Raw genomic sequence first — 17,463 nt, 5'->3', positions numbered from 1 at the left:
AAATAGACGCTGAGAGTCAACAGCTTCTCATAAGAATACCGTAAGAGAAATTCTGGTAACCAGAATCGAGCGAGAGCTGAGAGCTCCTACCGACGACATTAATGGGAAATCGCTTTTACTACTCGAAGTAGTAAAGAGGGTACGTCGGTTATGCAAGTGTTCTTGGCGCATAGTACCCGTAACAATTAAGACATCAAGGTAACGGGTGCAAGCTGGAATGGACGTCGTTAACTGTTCAAGGTATCTCTGGAAGATCGTTAGAGCAGAAGAGATCGCAAAAGACAAACGCTTGTATTTGTGTAAGCCAAAAGGTGTACTGATGACAACAACGCGTTGTAATTCCTCATCGACTGGAATCTATAAATAAGCATTAGCAAGGTCTACTTTAAATAAACATCGACCTCCAACAAGTTTGATAGGAGGTCTTCTTGATGTGACAGGTAGGTTTCCACTAGATAGCAGGAACTGACATCGAATTACAATCTCCATAAAGCCAAGGGGAGTATATTGGCTTCTGGACCAGAACCAGGGGTGTGACCCAAGCACTAATTTTGACCAGCGTCTTGAAGGCGATCGAGTTTGAGCTTAAAGGACGTCTGTAAGGAGACTGGAAGGGGAGGTGCTCGATAGAAACGGGGCACCAAATCTGGACGTATAGAAAAATGTGCCTCAAAATTGGTGGCACACACCAGGCTAGTGTCAAACAAGGACGCGAGAGAGGCACAAAGGTCATCAAGTTCCTGGAAGGGTACTGTGTCCGAGACGACCTGAACTTCGTCTGTGATGGAGAACCCAAACAGCGAGAAAGCATCCAGGCTGAAAATGTTGCCAGCTAAATGACCGTTGACAGTATACAGCGTTAGTTGCCGTGTAACCATCTTGTATGTTGCCGTCGCGGCTCATTGACCTCCGAGGGGAATAGAGCTGTCCCCATATGCAACCAACTTGCGAGAGGGCGGGCCAAAGCTGGGTTACCGAGGCGAGCGTATGTCGGGACACTGACCAGAGAAACCGTCGCTCCCGTGTGGACTTGGAAACGAACGTCCTGACGAGAAATCGTGAGATCAGTAAACAATTTGGAGCCGCAAGGATATCCCTGGGGAACGATGGCCTGAAGTTGATGCACATTCCGTGATGCAAGTTAGAAGTAGGATTTGACTGACGTGATGTCTGCCAGCAGACACTTTGGAGATGTCCATCCTTTCCACAATGAGTGTAGTGAGCCATGCGATCAGGACAGTCTGCACATTGATGCGTCAGAAAACAGTCAGGACAAGAAGGCAGACCCTGCTGTTTGCGCCGAAAAAGCTGGACTGGCTGCTCAGAGGTCATTGACACGTCTTAATGTGAGAAATCAAGATGCCCCGTCGGGAAGAAGGTTTGCGAGAATTCCGTCCCCTTGGCGGTGGTTGAACCGCTGCAACCTGGGGACGAACCATACAACGTTCATTTGCTGCCTGCGCGATCTCGAAATAGTGCGCGATTTTTAGTATGTCATCCAAGGAAGGATTGTTTAGCTTTAAGACTGCAGTATGAACTTCTGGATCGGGAGGCAGTTGGATCACTACGTCACGAATCAGGGAATCGACGTATGAGGTTTCGCAAGGCGGGCTGGCACAGGCGAAATCGCGACGACGGCTCAGCCCTCGCAAATCCACTGAGCGATAAGACTGACCCACTTGCCTGGATACTGATGGAGCTCAAGGAGCGATGCGGCAACGTGGAACCATTGCGAATAATAGTTCGATAAGAACGAAAATATTCCCTCGAAAGTGAGTGCAACCGCGTTTGGGAGTGGAGTCAACTTCTTAAATAAGAAACATGTCTCCGGGGAAGTGCAACAAAGAAAGAGCGACCGTTGGAGTGCGTCATCTGAAACCCAAAAAGCGGCGAAGTGTTATTTCAGCCGCTGCAAATACGTGTTCCACTCCACCGTGGTATCGTTAAACGGTGGAAATGCGGGTGGGTGGGACTCCGCCTGTGATGTGACCACAGTCTGGACGGGTTGTGAACCTTGTAGCTGTAATTGTCCTGATTTTCCTGACGCAAAAGGTTCGTTTGATGCTGGAACTGCTGTTGCAATTGCTGCTACAGGAGCAGCTGTTGCTGTTCCACGAGCTATACATGTTTTGCACCCGTAATTCACTGTTAACCTTTTGCCTCGTCGCCAATCCTAGTAGCCGGAATCGATGGTGACCATAGAGCATCAGCCGACGGGCCGATGACGTCAATGGGGAATAGCCGGTACAGCTCAGATACACACAACTGGGACGACTGACTGCACAGACCACACGGCGAAATACCACGACCAGGTAGCCAAACCAAATCGGATACCAACTATCAGCGACCAGAGCAACGATGAATAGAGAAACGACCGCGAGCGCTGTCGGAACAAGACTGCGATGGAGCCCCTGCGATGCCGACTTTATAGGGCCACCTTGAGCGCCGATAGGCCATGGCCGGCGCGTAACGCTGTGGCAGTCACAGTAGCGCTAGCAGATTACAGGGGCGCCTCGTAACGGCTGTCGTCTACGTCCTTGCCTTCTGGCGGGCTCTCAAAATTGTCGGACCAGGATACCTGAGAAATAGTCTCGTAACAAGGAACCAACCAAAGCAAAAGAAGACATACCACGAGATGCAACAAAGATATGTCACAAAGTAAATTGGGTTTGAAAAATGCAGTGTAGTGGACAGTGCCACTTACTACAATACTGGGAATGGAAAATGAGGAACAGGGGGCATGTGTGCAGCAATATGACGTAACGACAAAAGTTTCTTCTGGTTCTTCAGCATCTTAACAAATTAGTGAGGCCTTGGAACATAGATGTAGCTGTGTTTTCCCCTCTTATTTTTTATTCTCTTTGTTGAGCGACTGGAACAGCTAGTGGTTCCTGCAGCGCTCTGAACAATACATTCTAAAGAGATTTTTGCTTTCTCGTTTGCTTGTCCCAACAAAAGTTTAATAGTGTTGCATACAAGCGCACGTGCCTGATTATGAAGAATTTTCCCTACACCAACAGTGAGAGAAGGCTGCGGTGCTGCGCCACGCAGTAAAGAGCCGGCAACGAGAGCGCTCGCAGTGTGCGGGTTGGCAGGCGGCAGTCAGCTAAGGCGACCGCTCTAGAGGAACAACGAGGCAGAGTCGCCCAGCACTGACGACAAGAATGCGTTTCTGCTCCAGTGCCACGTCATTCAGCACGAACTGCACACGTACAGGGTGGTCCATCTGATGTTTCGGATGAGATTGTATCGAAAACTATACATCTGGTAAAAATAGTGAGCAAGACAAGTTCGTAAGCTCAAAGGGGGACATCAAATGATACTACACGTGACCCCCAGACCCCCCCCCCCTCCACTGGGTGGGGCGGGGGCAACTTTTAAATCTTAAATGGAAACTCCCACTTTTTATTGCAGATTAGGATTCTCCATAAAAAAGTGATCAAGTTTTCTCTGAAACATTTTTAAACCATTGACAGATGACGCCGAAATCGAGAAAAAAGTAAAATGGGGGGGGGGGGGGGAACTGTGATTTATTTAGAATGATCCGAGAAAGACGCATCAGATCGGTACAAAATGTGAACCAATTCTCTCATTATGCCAAATTAAGCTATTTTTTTACAAAATGTATCCTACGCGCCACAGTTTTTGATGGAGGGAGGCGGAATGGTATTAAATTCTCGTTAGGGAACTCTTCACAATTGCATTACTCACCCGACTGTGGCGATACTGTGGCCAAACTGCGAACTATGGCTCAGTATAAAGGTCGGTGGAATGCGATTAGACGTCACTTCACTTTCAGATTGTGAACCGTAAACATCAACTGACGAAAGTAAATTATTCTTTAGCGAAACATGGCTCACTATCCTCCTACAGATATTGTTGATATGATGTTAATTTTAGCTGCGCAATGGTATCCGGATCGTTTCCCAAACAGACGACATCCAACCGAAAACATTATTCGAAATTGCACTCGAAATGGATTCATGCACCGTCCACCTCGTCATCGCGAATACAATGAAAATGACGCCCGTACCCTTACCGTTCTCGCCTGTGTTCAGTTGGATCCCGAAATTAGTAGTCGTGCGATTCAGAGACAAACTGGAATACCGAGATCAACTGTTTTGAGAATTTTGAAGGCCCATAAATATCACATGTATCGTATCTGACTGACACATGCATTAACGCCCAAATTTTATGCAAATACACTTGCATTTCTGCCAATGGGCCTTGGAAATGATAAGTGCTGACAATAATTTTTTTAGATACGTTATGTTCACCGATGAAGCCACATTCAAAAACAATGGCGAATTAAATAGCCATGATTTTCATTATTGGTCCCCTGTCAATACACACTGGCACAGACCCGTTGACAATCAACACAAATGGTCGTTTGTGGTCTGGTGTGCAATTTTAAACGGTTTCTTGATAGGACCGTATTTTTTTGACCAACATGTTACTGAGGAATCTTATTTACAACTTCTCCACGATGATTTGTTGTAGTTAAAAGAAGATGTTGATTTAGAAACTAGGCAACGAATGTGGTTCCAACAGGACAGCAGCTCCCCATCATGCTAAAAACGTGCAGAACGTTTTAAGTTTACGGTACCCTGCTAGGTGGATAGGACTCGGCGGACCAATTCAGTGGCCTCCACGTTCACCAGATCTAACATCTCCTGATTTTTTCTTCTGGGGTTATTTAAAAAATATTCTTCATGAAAGACAGCCCCAACCAGAAACGAAATGGAGCAACGCATTCGAAGAGCGTGTGCAGCCATACCACGGGATGTACTGCTCAAAACTGTGGACAACTTTCGCAGGCGAATGACTTCATGCATTGAAGCAAATGGGGATAATTTTGAACAATTTCTTGGAAGCTAATTTCATTAATTAAGCACCCCAAATTGTGAGAGGCAAGGGGGCTCACACTAATGAAACACCGCAACATGTGAGAGGCAAGGGGACTAACATTAATGAAGCATTCTACTACGTCCACGTCGTTGTTTCTGGGTAACGCTAAAAGTGGGATACAGTACATTTTGTACAAAAACAGCTTAATTTGGCGTAACGAAAGAATTGGTGCACATTTTTTTATCGATTTGATGTGTCTTTCTCTGATAATTCTAAATAAATCAGAGTTCTTCACCAATTTTACTTTTTTCTCGATTTCAGCGCCATCTGTCAATGGTTTAAAAAATATTTCAGATAAAACTTGATTACTTTTTTATAGAGAATTAGAATCTGAAATAAAAAATGGGGGTTTACATTTAAGATTTAAATGTTGCCCCCCGCCACACGCAAGGGGGCGGGGGCTGGGGGTCACTTGTAGTGTCATTTGATGTCCGCCTCTGAGCTTACGAACTGGTCTTACCCACTATTTTTACCCGATGTATAATTTTCGAGATAATCTTACCCGAAACTTCAGACGGGCCACCATGTATAAGGTAGTGCTATCTCAGGACCACAGGGGGAAGTGCTTCTAGATATCATGGCTGCTCGCCGTCTGTGCGAGGGACATTCGGTAAGTAATGTAACACATTTGTTTCTCAAAATACCTTGGTTTTATTCAGGATCACAATACATCATATGGTTCACCATTCTTTTGGCTACAAAACCTTATTTTTCAACATAATCTCCGGTCAGTGCGGCTGCACTACGCTACCTTACCGGGAGGACCTGTGCTCCCGCCTTGGACCACACTACTCGTTGACGTCAGAGCCAACGTCATGCTGCGTCAGTAATTCCTTTTCGTTCGGAGGAGAGGTGGTGTGGTGTGGCTCCATTCCATGGATTGCCGATTTGTTTCGGGTACGAAGTGATGAACCCATGTTCCATCGCCTGTGACGATGTTCAACAAAAAATTGTCACTGTCAGCTTCATATCGCGCAAGCAATTCCGCACAGACGCTCCTTCGTTGCTCTGTAACCTTCTGATAGGCGGCGAGGGAACCAGTGGACACACACCTCTGAGTACACTACCTGGTGGACAAGTGTGTCAGAGCTACCAACAGAGACGTCCAGTTGAGTAGGGAAGAGTTTCACTCTGATACGTCGATCACCTCGAATGAGAGTGTCTTCACGTTCCAACTAGAGGTGTACAAATTCCCCTTGCAGCCTGCTTGCCCCTAGCTCCTCTGCAACCATTCATGCAGGTCAGCCTGCCGCGACGTAAACACAAGAGTACGCATGTACTGAGGCATAGTGGGTAATGCGACCGACTTGGGCTCCCGCAAGCCCGGGCTACCTAGGTTCCCGCAGGCCTGCCAAGCTTCACGGGACCCGCTCAGCTTGCTGCGCCTGACAACAGGTTTCGCTGTCAAGCTACCGTGACTAAAGTAGCCCGCAGTTCATTTATGGTAACGGTGGGGACAGCACAATGAATAGGTCGGACTTCAGTGAGATTGAAAAAAAATTGACAACTGGCGAATACATGCTGGTAACGAAACAGAGCACAAGTGCCGTATAGGAAACGTTTTCGTGTGCTTATGAGGCCGCTTCAAATAAATCGGTAGGTGTGTCTCAATTCAAACTATGTAAAAAGCTCTTAAGTACTTATTCAGGAACCTCGAGTATGTTACGACATGTGTGCGAATTTGACAAGCAGTTGCCTTACTCCGTAAATATCTTGAAAGAGGACAAAGATTTAGTGGCCGAAAAGGGCGTTGAAATGTGTGCTAAGGACCTGAGACCATTTAGCAGTATAGAGGGAGAAGGATTTCACGGTAACCCGCAAACGATGTCAAAATCTTTTGTAAGGTACTCTATTCCATGCACTGTCCGAAATATTATACAGACAGTGATGTTCCTCTTGATGGTCAAGTGTGCAAAATTTCTTCAAGATCGGAATAAAACTGTAGGTTAGTGTAGAAGTGTGTAAGTAAAGTACCCTCCGCCATGCACCATTCAGAATTTTAAGCAGACAGCGCCCTTCATCCTGCTTTGAGTATCAAGTATGCCAAATTTCATCAAGATCGGAATAAAAACGTACAATTTGTCGAATTCCGTTATGTAAAGTAACCGCTGCCATGCACCCTGCGAAATTTTAAGTAGACTGTGACCTTCCTCTTGGTTTCAAGGTATAGTGTACAAAATTTCATCAAGATTATATGCAATACAAACACACGGACACAATGAAAACACACTTTCAGTTTTTCTCAAATTTTCCAATTTTTCGGTCGATTTTCGAAAAATTTTATTTCATAAAAACCTTGTCCTGAGAATTAGGAACACAGCAAAAAAAAAATAAAAAATTGCCGAATTGGTCCAGCCGTTCTCGAGTTTTACGCTTATCAACGCATTTGGCAATTCATTTTTATTTATATAGATAATAAGCCCGAAATATATGCGTAAAGGAAGAATGTACAAATAAAACCCAATATTTTTTGACCTGAAATTAATATATAGATGTTAGAGTTTGTCTTTTGGTGCTCACGTAAAATAAAAACTTTTAATTAACGTTCATAGTATGACAATGAAGCGCGCAGACTAAACGGCTGCGTAGCACAGCTCAGCGGTAATAGGGGCAGGCAGGCAAGTTTCCCGCAGCCTGCCCGGGTTGGGTTCTGCTTGGCTTGGCTGGGAGTGAAGCAGCCTGCCCGTTCTGTTGACAACGCGCGGCGGCCTGCCCGCCTGGCCACCGGGCAAGCATGGGCGGGTTAAAAGCGGAACATGTACACCTCTGGTTCCAACATTGCGGGGATCAGAGCTGTTCGTGGCGAGCCGGCACGCGGGAAATTGGACAGGTTTGCGCGACCTTGTTGCGATGATGACAGACGCCTTGTCCAACGACTCACCGTGCTTCTTTTCACTGGCAGGTCTCCGTAGACATTCAGCCTATGTATATCTGCCATTCTCTGGTTTTCCGCCAAAAGAAACTCAATGACACACTTCTACTTCGAACGCACCAACGTTACAGACGCCATTATTTCGAAGGCTACGTATAGCGCCGCCACCTATAGTAACATCATCAAACTACAGGGGCTGAAGTAGAATATTGCAGGATGGCCCACAAAAAAATCCACATTTTTCAAACTAAAGTGCCCTAGGAAAGAAATGTGTTGACTTATTGAACGACTCTGGTAGTTGACCTGCATTAAATTAGTGAATTATTTCCAGCACTGTGATCTGTTCGACTTCCGTTATAGTTAATGAGAGTTGGTGGTTACCTTTGCAGCCAATGCAAAACATAATGTCCAAGACAGTTCTGACTGGTGGCGAAGGATGTCCCCTAATCGAATTACTCACGATACACTGTAACACAGTAGCAGTACATAAGAGATGCAGCGTCTCATTGTTCCGACACGTAGCATCTAGCTGTTGAAATGCACCGCCATAGAGCGTGTCGTCCTTCTTATGTCTGTCAGTACCAATCCAGGTGATTTCGATTCATTGTTGTGGCAGTAGCGCTCTCTGCAGCACAATTGCTATGCCTAATTCAATAGTGGGCGCACAACAGCGTAACTGTTTACTAGTCAGCGAGGACAGCGAAAGCCGGCCGCGGTGGTCTAGCGGTTCTAGGCGCTCAGTCCGGAACCGTGCGACAGCTACGGTCGCAGGTTCGAATCCTGCCTCGGGCATGGATGTGTGCAATGTCCTTAGGTTAGTTAGGTTTAAGCAGTTCTAAGTTCTAGGGGACTGATGACCACAGATGTTAAGTCCCATAGTGCTCAGAGCCATTTGAACCATTTGAGGACAGCGAAAGGTTTTATACAACTTACACAGAAACGAGATGGTGGATATAAGAGTCAAAGATAATGAAATGGAAGCAGTGGGTGAGGACGGAGTGGAACAGGGTTGCAGCCTGTCCCTGATGTTATTCGATCTGTACACTGAGCAGGTAGTAAAGAAAGCAAAGAAAAATTTGGAAAAGTAATTAATATTCATGGAGAAGAAATAAAAGCTTTGAGGTTTTCTGATGACACTGTAAATTTGTAAGACACAGCAAAGGACTTGAAAGAGTAGTGGAATGAGTTGCATAGAGTCTTGGAAGGAAGACAGAAGAGGAAATCAATAGAAGGAAAACAAAAATAAGCGGATGTAGTCTAATTAAACCAGATGATGGTGAGAGAATTACACAAGGAAGTGAAACACTAAAGGCAGTAACGAATTTTGGCCTTCGTACAGTAAAATAACATATGATAGCCGAAGTAGAGAGGATATAAAACGTAGAACTGCAATGGCAAAACAGCTATTCTGAAGAAGAGGAATTTTGTTACCAGCGAATTTAAATTCAAGTTTTAAGAAGTCTTTTCTGAAGGTATTTGTCTGGCGTATAGCTTTGCACGAAAGTGAAACTGACCTGTAAGCAGTTCAGACAAGAAGAGAACAGAAGGTTTTGAAACTTTGTGCTACGGAAGAAAACTGAAGATTAGATGGGCAGATCGCCAAACTAATGAGAAAGTAAAACTTTGAACATAGCTGCTAAGGTTCAGTGACCGTGTCAGAATTATATTAGAACAAATAAGCCCTCGGTCACACATATTAAGTCAAAATTGACGAGGTTTCGACACTACTATGAGCGTCCTCTTCAGAATTAAACTAACTGTTCTAAAACATATTAGGTATATAATAAATTAATAAAATTAAAGTTTGCACTGAATGGAAAGAGATGCAGCACCTACAAGTCACATTTTAAAAAATCTAAGCCGGAAAGGAGACGTCATGAATAGTTGTAAATAAGATGGCGAGCTGCTAAGGGCTGCTCCTACTTGAGTGAACAAGGGTTGCAACAAGACTGAGGTGCCCATGTTAGAAAGTGTGGGCAAGTAAACATGGTGTTGCTACGAGTGCCATCTAGTAGCCGCAGAAACAACTACGCTACTGTACATTCAAAATTAGACACAAGAAATTGTGATGCAGCTGAGTCAGGCATAACGTAAGCACTAATAATAATAGGATGAAGTTACATATTTATCTGCTTTAAACAGAGATAGATTTTGTGACGTAAAAAAAGTCAGTTATTACATACAAGAAAACAACAAAGATGTAACAGGAAAACAACATTTCCGTAAACTGCATGAGGAAATCTGAATCAAAGATCGAGCAAAGGCTTCATACAGTCGAGAAAGTTTTTATTTCCAGCTGCAGCTGTTCGTTGAGAATGAGGCCATCATGACGAGAGAGATGTTTGAAAATCTCCAATTCCTCTAAAACATCTAACCTACGCCCCTTCTTTTCGGTATGCAGAATATTGCTATCGCCTATGGTTTTAGGCACGTGTCCAGTAATTAAGAGATGATGGGCAAAGGATGAATTTAGGGGATTGGTGCCGTTCTTTCTCAAAAGATGTTCTTTATATCTGATGGTGAAAGCACGTCCAGTTTTCCCTATATAATACGAGGAGCAGGTATCACAGATAATCTTATAAACGCCAGAACTTTCTGTAGGGGAACGAATGGATTTCAAATTATCTCTTCAGATTATTATTAGTAGAGAAGGCAACATTGCAGTTGTATTTGTTGCGAAGCATGCGCTGAATCTGACAGGAAATGGGTCCTACGAAAGGAATAGAAAAACGTTTTTTTTGGGTTAATTTCAGTGCATGAGGTGTTGAGTGTGGTAGTTCTTACAGTTTTCTCTTTTAGGACTTCGCCCACTATGTTAGGCGTATATTCATTATTGACTGCTATTGTTTTAAGTAAATTAATCTCCTCATTAAACTTTTCTGTTGAAAGTGGTATAGAGATGGCTCGGTGGAAGGTAGAGTGAAAAAAGGCCATTTTTTGAAACTGTGGATGAAAAGAGGAAGCAGGCACGATTTGGTCAGTATACATTTCTTTTCGAAAAATAATGAAAGTGATGTTATTGTCTTCTATTGTAAGCGTCAAGTCTAAATAATGTAATTGGCCGTTTTCGTTTTCGAGTTCAATAGTGAAAGAAATTTTTTCATGGAGGTCGTTAAAAAGTTTAAATATATGATCAATTCTATCGGCGGGACCGTTATAGATGACTGGAATATCATCAACGTATCTTGTGTTAGAAAAGATACCTAGTGAAGCGGCTGAGACACGGTTAAACAGCTTTTCTTTCAGGGAATTGATAAAGATGTCGCCAAGGATGCCGGCTAAAGGGTTTCCCATAGCGAGCCCATCAGACTGCTGGTACAGTTGTCCGTTGAATTCAAAGTAGTTGTACTTGACAACGACATTAATGAGATTCATAAAATCGGTAATCTGTTCATCTGATAGATCTTTTTTAAATTGACGTAAATTTTCTTCAACAGTGATGAGCGTCTCATGTACCGGGACATCGGTATAGAGATTTTTAATATCTAAGGAAAAGAGTTTGAACTGCATACTAAGTTTTGAATATTTTGGACCAAAACGTGGCTGTTAGGAACGGAATAATTATTTTCGAAAACGAAAGATTTTTTCAGAGTTTCGTGTAGAAATCGGGCCAAATCGTGATATGCGCTATTCATGCTATTGGAGATTGGACGTATTGGATGATTAGGATTATGAATTTTGAACTGGGACCGAAGTTTAGGGGGCTGAGGGTTCATATTGTGAGAAGTTTTTTTTGGAAAGGTTTTATAAGAAATTTTGCATTGTTAATGGCTGACCTCACTTCTTTCTGTAATTTGGGAGTCGGATCATCATGCAGCTCCGATAGTATTGGAACAAGGCCGGTACCATTCCAATGCCAGTACCATTCCGAAGTACCGTTATCCATTATGGCGGCCATGACGTCTTTCATAACACCACCACCATTCCAAAGCACCGTTATTCAACAGCAACAAGGTCGCACCCAGTGTATCCACCACGTGGTGCGTGTCTAGTCCCTATTGCCGTGGTGCGGTGCGAGAGAGAGAGAGATAGCGTCATCTCCCTCTGTCACACCCCCGCGCCTACATACACGCGCTAGGCAGGACCTATATAAATCAGTGCACGGCCCACCTCACTCTCACATTGCTCATATACTTCGTTCGTCCAGTACTTGTCACGTCTTCGTAATTAAACGTGCAAAAATGAAACGTTCACGATCCGCTACTGGCAGCAGCAGCAGCAGCAAACGTGCTCATGTGGACGAAGTTCCCTCGTGGTTCTCGTCTGCTGTCCCGCTCGTCGTCAGCTGGCCAGTCACCGCCAGAACGTGTAACTGCACTCACTAAGGATACGATATTTTATACATGATTACTTATTGCCTAAGCCACTTCCTCTTACGTCATCACGTACAATTAACCAAAATTATAGAAACAATCATGAAGGTCTTTTCCAGTGGATAAAATAAACGTTTATTAATTTAGTCATCCCATCACCACATGGTCTCTAACTACTAATTTCTCTATTTCTAGCCCGCATCTCGTGGTCGTGGGGTAGCGTTCTCGCTTCCCACGCCCGGGTTCCCGGGTTCGATTCCCGGCGGAGTCAGGGATTTTCTCTGCCTCGTGATGGCTGGGTGTTGTGTGCTGTCCTTAGGTTAGTTAGGTTTAAGTAGTTCTAAGTTCTAGGGGACTTATGACCACAGCAGTTGAGTCCCATAGTGCTCAGAGCCATTTTCTCTATTTCTACTTTCTACAGTTGACGTCAACATGATACTACTACATACCGTGACCTTTTATAGTGAACTCCTTTCTCTGGCGTCGCTCAGTTACTGCTATTATCTGCGAACAATTAAAAACATCTATTGCACGTTATTGTAGGTTACTCTAACTCCGAATTTCTCCGATACACCTTTGATGTTGTGCTTGTTTGACTGGTTGTGGAGTGATACAACGATAGTGCATGCAGGAAATAAGAGGTGGAATTAAAAACCCTGAATGATCTCGCCTAGAAGAACTGCTAGAAGGAAGATAGCTAATTGTGAAAGCTATAAAAGAGATAGTTCACAGGAAAAAATTAGATATGTATTGGAATTCGAGAACATATCTTCTACGTAACTATCAAATTAACGGCTGGAGAAAGAATTATAACAGTCCAATGAAGATTTAAATTATAAAACAAAAGTTGAATTGGATGTTATTTAAAGAAGGAGTGGTTTTCTGTGTGTGAATGTACGTGCAATAATTAATAATGTTTGAGAATGTACTATGCTTTCTGTTTCGCTACCCTGGAAAAAGCCCTGAGAAGATTTCCATTTACGATGATCTCTTTGTAACGGCAGTGGGTAATTCTGTAACCTTGAAAAGTATCTGTAACTAGGTTCAAAATGGTTCAAATGGCTCTGAGCACTATGTGACTCAACATCTTAGGTCATAAGTCCCCTAGAACTTAGAACTACTTAAACTTAACTAACCTAAGGACATCACACACACCCATGCCCGAGGCAGGATTCGAACCTGCGACCGTAGCATTCCCGCGGTTCCGGACTGCAGCGCCAGAACCACTAGACCACCGCGGCCGGCTGGAACTAGGTAGCTGAAAGCATAGCGACCCCCTGTTTGACTTCGAGGTCCTACATTGCCTGTTTTATTCTCTTTCGTATATCTAACACACTTATCGTGCTCAGGGGCTTATTGCTCCAGTATAAAAACTACAGAACACCACATGTAGATTGACTTTTTCTGTGTGCAGAAAGGCTCATCACTGGAATACGACAGCAGGCTGATATGGAGAGCTTCTGAATTACCAATGCAAGCTGGTATTCCATCAGTTTTAAACTCTACAAACGGTTGTTATGTTATTGTCAGAACTTCACCTACAACTCCTCTGTACTGGGATAGAATACCACAGTATTCTAAATCCAGAAAAAGAATATAATAGAATACTATAGCTGGGAACATGATGGATCGTGTGCTCTGACCCTGTGCAAGACCCTCTGACTGTATTAAACACCATCTAACTGTATTTACAATGTGCTCCATTCTGGTGTGTGCCAATTGCTTCCGTGTGGTGTCACTTACCGAATAACTTACAAATAAAGCGCTGTGTGACGTTCAGCAACGTTTCTGTCGTTTGTACACTATTTTATTAGTAGACCTGTAACTATTCTATGTCTGCATATGGCTTTAAGAAGTTAAATACGATACGTAAGTGCTATATAAGAACAGGGGAACATTGTCATCCATAACGCCGCCCACGACACAGCCTGTCCGTCACGATTTGGCACTCTGTCACACACAGACATCGTGGAATTTATCATTAAATTATCCCATTACGTTATTATTCGCCACCATTTCTTTGCGAAATACGCTACGATGCCATTAATTTCTGCACGCCACACGTGGTATTCACGTACTATTCTGCCTCCCGAAACTACGCTGTAAATCAACGATAATGGGTTTGAGACGCTTAACCGCCACACAGCATTCATATTGAGTAGTTCTATAAAGTTTTCCTAGGTGGAGCGTAATGTTCGCTTGGAGGAGAAATAACGAATGTAAAACAACACCTAGGATACCTAGGATTATACACTGAAGCGCCAAAGAAACTGGTATAGGCATGTGTATTCAAATAGAGTGATATGTAAACAGGCAGAATACGACGCTGCGGTCCTCAACGCCTATATAAGACAAGTGTCTGGCGCTGTTATTAGATCGGTTACTGCTGCTACAAAGGCAGGTTATCACAATTTAAGTGAGTTTCAACGTGGTGTCATGAGCGGCGCACGAGCGATGGAACACAGCATCTCCGATGAAGTGGGGATTTTCCTGTACAATCATTTCACAAGTGTTCTGTGAATATCAGGAATCCGGTAAAACATCAAATCTCTGACATCGCTGCGGCTGGAAAAAGATCCTGCAAGAATGAAACCAGTTACACAGTACAACTATATATCTATGTGCCAAATCACAAATACAGCAGTGACCAAAGTTATTGGTAGCCACGTTATAGCTCTTATGAACGGTCTAGATATGCGACTATGGGAAATTTTTACGTGTTCCTTGGCTAAAGAATATGATATTACCAGGCTGGAGACCATTACAGAATTGACTGTGTGTTTGATTCTTGCGCAAGACTGTTTAGGTATGTACACATTGACTTGTATCTTTTCGTCTCTATTTTCTGTGTATTACGACGTTGATATCTTCGTCTTTGCAAAGCGGTAATGTAATGCTGTCACACTGAAGAGCTGAAGTACCATACCTAGTAATATTTACAGTCATTTTCTTTAAGCTTTGCTTATTGGAGGTCCAAACATGAACAACGTGGTTGAGGACTTGAAATTTAGCATGTAATTCTGCTGAGGCAGCATCGAGGTTGGCAGAATCTCTACCGTCATTTCCAGCTGTGACCCACAAAATGTTAGAACACAACTATTTCCACATCTACATCTACATGTCTGTACACTGTAGAGAACAGCATCACTTTGAAGAGAGTTGTGGAATTTGGTTAGCGTTTATAGCAATGGAAGGTGGTAATACAATGTCTTGCATTAGGCTTAGCGGAAATATCTTTGCAAGTGCATGGTGTATGAAATCGAACTTTTGTGTAGGTCTTTCTTATGTTGCAATAAATATGCATTCAGTTTACATTCAGCAAAATGTAATTTTTAGAGCCTTACTGAACGTGTAAAGTGTGAAGCGTCGCGCAATAAATGGTAGTTTGTGACATTTATTTTAAGTTGTGTCATTAATTTCCAAGACACTGACACTGACATTGCTACTGTTTTTGGTCAAGTGTTGTAAACAGTCCAGTCTACGTGATATGGTGTAATAGAAACACCTGATTCCTTCCTTCCCTATTAAGACAACTGTGATTTTCTTGTGTTTGTAGTAATGTGGTTGAGTACAGGTTTGATTTTCGGAAGCCTTGGTTTCCCAAACTACAGCTGCACAGATTGAATTCCCACGTTCTGTATTTAGATACTGCTGCAGCATAAAAATTACAATTTTCCATGCATTTTAGAATATTGTGCCATAATATTGTCTACACCTACATATACATCTATATCTACGTGATTACTCTGATATTCACGAAAAGTGCCTGGCAGAGGGTTCAATGAACCACCTTCAAGCTGCCTCTCTACCGTTCCTCTCTCGAACGGCACGCGACAAAATGATCACCTAAATTTTTCTGTGCGTGCCCTGATTTCTCTTATTTTATCGTGATATCTCCCTATGTAGGTGGGTGCCAACAGAATGTTTTCGCAATCGGAGGAGAAAACTGGTGATTGAAATTTCATGAGAAGACCCTGTCGCAACGAAAAACGCCTTTGTTTTAATGATTGCCACTCATTTCACGTATCATGTCTGTGACACTATCTCCCCTATTTCGCGATAATACAAAACGAGCTGCCCTTCTTTGTACTTTTTCGATGACATCCGTCAGTCCCAGCTGATGCGGATCCCACACCGCACAGCAATACTCCACAATAGGGCGGACAAGCGTGGTGTAAGCAGTCTCTTTAGTAGACCTGTTGCACCTTCAAAGTGTTCTGCCAATGAATCGCAGTCTTTGGTTTGCTCTACCCACAACAATATCTATGTTATCGTTCTAACTTAGCGTATCTGTAATTGTAATCCCTAAGTATTTAGTTGAATTTACAGCCTTCAGATTTGTGTGACTTATCGCGTAATCGAAATTTAGCTGATTTCTTTTAGTACTCATGTGAATAACTTCACACTTTTCTTTATTCAGGGTCAATTGCCACTTTTCGCAACATGCAGATACATTATCTAAATCATTTTGCAAGTCGTTTTGATCATCTGATGACTTTACAAGACAGTAAATGACAATATCATCTGCAAACAATCTAAGGCGGCTACTCGGATTGTCTTCTATGTCGTTAATATAGATCAGATTAGATTAGATTAATACTAGTTCCATGGATCATGAATACGATATTTCGTAATGATGTGGAACGAGTCAAATTTTCCAATACATGGCATAATTAAGTTAATTTAACAACATAATTAAGTTAATATAACAACTTTTTTATTTTTTTTAATTTTTTATAATTTTTTTGTTTGTTTTTTCTCTTAATTTATATCTAAAAATTCCTCTATGGAGTAGAAGGAGTTGTCATTCAGAAGTTCTTTTAATTTCTTCTTAAATACTTGTTGGTTATCTGTCAGACTCTTGAAACTATTTGGTAAGTGACCAAAGACTTTAGTGGCAGTATAATTCACCCCATTCTGTGCCAAAGTTAGATTAAATCTTGAATAGTGAAGATCATCCTTTCTCCTAGTATTGTAGTTATGCTCACTGCTATTACTTTTCAATTGGGTTTGGTCGTTAATAACAAATTTCATAAGAGAGTACATATACTGAGAAATTACTGTGAATATCCCTAGATCCTTAAATAAATGTCTGCAGGATGATCTTTGGTGGACTCCAGCTATTATTCTGATTACACGCTTTTGTGCAATAAATACTTTATTCCTCAGTGATGAATTACCACAAAATATGATGCCATATGCAAGCAATGAGTGAAAATAGGCGTAGTAAGCTAATTTACTAAGATGTTTATCACCAAAATTTGCTATGACCCTTATTGCATAAGTAGCTGAACTCAAACGTTTCAGCAGATCATCAATGTGTTTCTTCCAATTTAATCTCTCATCAATGGACACACCTAAAAATTTTGA

At 42.7% G+C, this 17,463-nt stretch overlaps 1 protein-coding gene across 1 annotated transcript in view; it reads left to right on the top strand.

The window, feature by feature from the left end:
* The first annotated feature begins 5,431 nt into the window (after nucleotides 1-5,431).
* LOC124775495 (lysosomal acid glucosylceramidase-like) overlaps nucleotides 5,432-17,463 on the top strand; it is a 70,348-nt gene continuing 58,316 nt past the window's right edge. The window contains exon 1 of the mRNA XM_047250329.1: nucleotides 5,432-5,518. The gene's annotated coding sequence lies outside the window, so the exon portion shown is untranslated. The remainder of the gene's footprint in view (nucleotides 5,519-17,463) is intronic.

The sequence above is a fragment of the Schistocerca piceifrons genome, chromosome 2, assembly GCF_021461385.2.
Source record: "Schistocerca piceifrons isolate TAMUIC-IGC-003096 chromosome 2, iqSchPice1.1, whole genome shotgun sequence".
NCBI lineage: Eukaryota > Metazoa > Arthropoda > Insecta > Orthoptera > Acrididae > Schistocerca > Schistocerca piceifrons.
This window is presented reverse-complemented; position numbering and strand designations above follow the sequence as displayed.